This window comes from Montipora capricornis, chromosome 7, assembly GCF_036669925.1.
Source record: "Montipora capricornis isolate CH-2021 chromosome 7, ASM3666992v2, whole genome shotgun sequence".
NCBI classification, from domain to species: Eukaryota; Metazoa; Cnidaria; class Anthozoa; order Scleractinia; family Acroporidae; genus Montipora; species Montipora capricornis.
In genome coordinates this window covers 40,103,940-40,108,939 of record NC_090889.1, presented here as the reverse complement: position 1 = coordinate 40,108,939, position 5,000 = coordinate 40,103,940, and the positions used below count along the sequence as shown (strand labels likewise).

Genomic DNA, 5,000 nt, shown 5'->3' with positions numbered 1-5,000 from the left:
CTTATATTGACAGGTGTCAATATTGATCAAAAGATGGATGTCCAATATCAAAGATGTATGCTGTAAACTAGCATGGACATACGGACGGACGTACGTATGTACGCACGGTTGATGACGTCATGGCTATAAAAATAAAATTTCTCGCATCGATGGGTTACCATATTTTCTTAACAAGAGACCATACACTTTACAGAAAATTACTATTAGCTAAAACTCCTGGCATTTCGCAGTTAGTACACGTAGGGTCTGTTTCTGTCAGTCCCTGGCAGTGTCACCAGAACAGTCCAAGCACAGCTATTTCCTTCTTGTGGAACAATAAGAAAGATAGATTAAGAGGCAAGTCATGCAACAATCCTTTGAAAAAGAGGGAATCAAATTTCTTGATTTTGCAATAATTATTATGATCAAGTCTCTATGCCTCACTTGGATTAGTAGGATAATTTGTTCTCCGCTTTTCAATGGAATAACCACCCCATACGCCTCAACCAAGAGTTTTACTTGGATCTCACATGGTGGCGTGAATTTCTCAACTCACAGAATGGCTATAGTTTTTTTTCATCTCCTCAGTGGGTTCTGGTTGTGGGTCTTCAAGTCTCTCTGGATGCTGAAGGATCTGTTGGATATGGGGTTATTTTAGGCTCTGAATGGGTTGTCATCTCAGATGTCACTGTCCATTGCCTACAAGGAGCTTTTCCCTGTAGTTTTGGCAGCTTCTCTGTGTGGATATGAGTGGTCGACAAAACAGGTGCAATTTTGTGTTGACAACACAGCTGTGGTTAAAGTATTGTGGTCTGGCACTTCAAGAGATTTGAGAGATTCTGTCCATGTCGGTGGCCCAACATTCTTTTGCTCTTTCTGCCCGCCACATGGCCAAATCTTCCAGGACACGACATGGCGACTGTTGAGTTCGGCTTGGTAAATTTGTTGGGGATGACAAAGACTTGTGTCATGTTCAAAGTGTACAAGGATCATTTCCATTGTTTTATTGTTTAGTTTGGAACACTAACAGCTGCCTGTCATTGCAGGCAGCCATGAGCCCCTTTCATCTCCGAGCAGAGCGCATAGCTCTGAAGCGGCTTGGCGCGGGGGCATTATTCTGCAGTGTTGTGCCAGACATGGGGGCATTATTCTATCTAGGGGTTGGCTGCCAAAAGTGGAAGCCTCTGGATATCTTCAGCACCCAACCCAACCATTGTTAAATACATTTAAATGCAATTTAAAGGACTTGACAACTAAGAGCATCCATTTTGCTAGTGATCAGTCGTGATCATTTTGCTAGTGATCAGTCTTGGACGACAAAACAGGTGGAATTTTGTGAGAACGAAATCAATGAAATGGAAGGAATTTCTGCGGGCAGCACTCCAAAAATGGATTGGACAAGTGGAGATTTACTGACCGCGTGGAAAGCATTCAAGCAACACTGTGAGTTTACGTTTGGAGGGCCTCTAAAGTGAAAAAGTGAAGAAGAAAAATGTAATTACCTGATGATTTGGATTGGAGACAAAGGCCGTGACATATACAATTTGTGGGAACCAAGGCTGTTGCCTAACAGGAGCCCGGTAGCCTGGGGCTCCCAAAGAATAGCTCTGGGCTCCTTAATTTTTCACACAACACCTTTCACTTCATATGTTGGGCTCCTAAGTTCTCAGCGTTTAGCTCTGAGGGCCCCTTTAAAATTTTCTTAGGCAGCAGCCTTGGGGAACTCACTGTGGAAGAAGCGAAGAAGCTCGACACATATTATGCAAAGTACGAGGAGTATTGGTGCCACAGAGATGAAATTTCCACCATCGATGGTCTCTTATTTAAAGCTCAGAAGCTGATAGTTCCCCAGAGTATGAGGAAAGAAATGCTCGCTCTCATACATGAGTCACATCAAGGTATCGTGAAATGCAAACAGCGCACAAGAGACATTTTATTTTGGCCAGGAATGTCCTCACAGATTGAAGATAAAGTGTCCAAGTGTTCCGTGTGTAGCCAGTTCCAAAAGGCTCAGGCCAGGGAGCCAATGATAGTTTGAGATCCCCCAGACAGACCATGGTCTAGAATCGGAAGTGACCTGTTTGAGTTCAATGGTATTCATTACTTGCTAAGCGTGGACTATTATTCGAAGTGGATAGAAGTTGCAAAGCTAGATGACCTAACCAGTAACAATGTTATCTGTCACCTGAAGAGTCAATTCGCCAGGTATGGCATTCCTGATGAACTTATCAACCACAATGGTCCCCAGTACGCGAGTTCAGCATTCAAAGAGTTTAGCAGGAGTTACGGGTTTCTGCACACCATGTCTTGCCCCTTATATCCGCAATCCTATGGTGAAGCTGAAAGAGCTGAGCAAACCATTGAGAACCTCCTAAAGAAAGCACAAGATCCCTACAAGGCCTTACTGAATTACAGAAACACTCCCTTGGATAGAATAGGCTTGTCTCCCACTCAAACTCTCATGGGCCGCAGACTCAAAACTTCTCTTCCAACTAATGTTGAGCTTCTAAAGCCACAGGGAGCCCCAGAAATTAAGCAGCACCTTCAGAAGATCAAAGAGAGAGAGAAGTTCTGCTACCATAAGCACTGTCGTAACGAATTGCCGCCTCTAGCCAAAGGTGATAAGGTGACTCTCCAGCAAGATAAGAAATGGGTCCAAGCAACAGTGGTCAACAAGCATCACACGCCCAGGTCATATGTTGTCCAGACACCTCAGGGTCAGAAGTACAGGAGAAATAGGAGACATCTGAACATGAGCCAAGCATCATGGTCACTCAACAAAGAGTCAAAAGAAAATTCACGAGCTGGTCAAGCGAGTTCACCAACATGTTCCCGCACTAACCATCATCATGGTAGACTCCACGAAACAGGAGTGATGTCTGATCAGGGACTAAAACCAACAATGCGCAGTCGATCCGGTCCACTGGTCAAGCAGCCTACATACCTCAAAGACTATGAACAATGAGTTTGAACATTTTTTTTTTAAAGTTTTCAAAGTTTTGTTTATGTCATGTATGCTATCACAAAATGGTGCCTAAGGCATCGTGGGTAATAAAGACCACGAGGAGTTTTTGGAAGACATGGTGAATGTCATGATAAGACATAACAGCGGCTTGGTGTGGGGGCATTATTCTGCAGTGTTGTGTAAGCCGTGCGGGCATTATTCTATCTAGGGGCTGGCTGCCAAAAGTAGAAGCCTCTGGATATCTTCAGCACCCAACCCAACTGTGGTTAAATACATTTAAATGCAAATTAAAGGAGTTGACAACTAAGAGCGCCAATCGTTGGTTTGGAGGTGCATTCACAGTGGTTCCATGCATCATACTCATGGAGTTGGCTCTGGTGGTGTGAGGAGTCCTCCAGTTTGGTTCATGTGAGTTTGTTTGGGCTTTGGCCACGTTTGACCAATTTCATCTATTTATTTTTGGAAAATTGGCAGGTTAGTGGTCTTCCAATTTCACTTACTAAGCCTTCCTTTCTAATCAATAAAAAATATGGGGAACGTTAGATCTAGGAGAGTCTAGGTGTCTATGGGAGTCCACATATTATTGCATATTATTGGTCTAAAAGTAACCTGCAACCACAACTGCCTTCTCTCAATAAATGTTTGCAAGATTAAAACACAAGTGGTATTTAAAGCAAGGTTCTTATTCTCCATTGGCAAGAGTTGCAAAACAGACATAGTGGCCCCTGATTCCCAATCTCAGGGTCACTGGTTTGAGGCCAAGTTCTGTCAAGAAACTTTACTCCATAATGTCATGTATAAATGGGTACCAGAAACACTTACTTCTGGGGGGTAACCCTGTGATGGACTAGCATCCAATCCGGGGGGGGGGGGAATAACTATACTCTCAGTCACTTCACTCTATGGAATCTGGGATAAGCTCTGCATGGCCATGTGGGCCACTTGGCCTGAGAATGACTTTACCTAAGTCTATACCTTATTACTAAAAGTAGTACCTTGTAAGATTCTGTTTTCTCATTCCTCCAACACAAGCAGTGCATTTCCACGAGGCTGACGAAAAATACAAGCAATCTGGGGTCATAACAACAGTTATTTGGGTAATAGTGCAGAAAAGCTCACCGTCACCTATTATGCATTATTGCTGCAAAATTGAGTGCCATACCCTATTGGGTATGGAGGGATCACGCGGAAATTCTTATGGGCGTTGTTACCAAGCTGTGGAACCTTTAGCTCTCCTCTCACTCATGGCCTAAGTCTTGGAAGAAGGCTAATATTCACCACCTCCCCGAGATTGATGTGCCTAAAGAAAATGGCGACTACCGCAGTATCAATGTAATACCGGTTATTGCGAGAGTGTTCGAAAAGGTTGTTTATCACCTCTACGCCAAGGCGTCGCCCTAGAATGAACAAACTGACAATTTCAGCACATCCCACTTCTGACACCACGTAACGTAGCTGTGAGGCAAAGAACTTGACCGAATCTGAAGATTACAACTCATTTAATCACAGTGAAAGCTACGTTGACTACAGTTGATCACAGAACAGAGAAAGGCCGGCCACCATCTGGGAACTTTACTTATCCTGGAGCCCGAGGGCCTAGAACTAACAACATCGTTACAGACTGATAGTGTTGCACGATATGTCGACCGACATGTCAATCGATGAGTCAATGATGTTCCTCCGATACTCTATTAACATTCAGCCACTTCTCTACCATCACTTGTTACAGCACGTAATCATTCAGGACAATACCCAGAAGATCTTGGACGGACAATGGAGTAATCAGTTTGCTGATGCCCTCTGACTGACTTAGTCACGAAATTCATTTTAACCCTCCTCTTTTGCCTTTTATGAATGGAAACAAAGAATATTGTCAGCTAGTGACAGTAGGGTTTGTTCCAGTGTCCCTTGCGTAGAGGTATTACAAAAAAATGTGAGAGTCCCTGGTTTTTCAAAAGTACCTATTTGTGTCATTTGGTAATTCGTTCAACAGAGAATAAGTAAAAAAGACTTGTGTCTTAACTATTACAAATATGGCCAACTTATCAAATGAAAG

At 43.3% G+C, this 5,000-nt stretch overlaps 1 protein-coding gene and 1 pseudogene across 1 annotated transcript in view; one reads left to right on the top strand and one right to left on the bottom strand.

Annotated features, from left to right (window-relative positions):
* The window catches only part of LOC138057187 (uncharacterized), a 6,085-nt pseudogene extending 2,164 nt beyond the window's left edge, over positions 1–3,921 (top strand).
* LOC138055945 (uncharacterized) overlaps positions 1–5,000 on the bottom strand; it is a 33,743-nt gene that overhangs the window by 25,915 nt on the left and 2,828 nt on the right. The window lies entirely within an intron of this gene.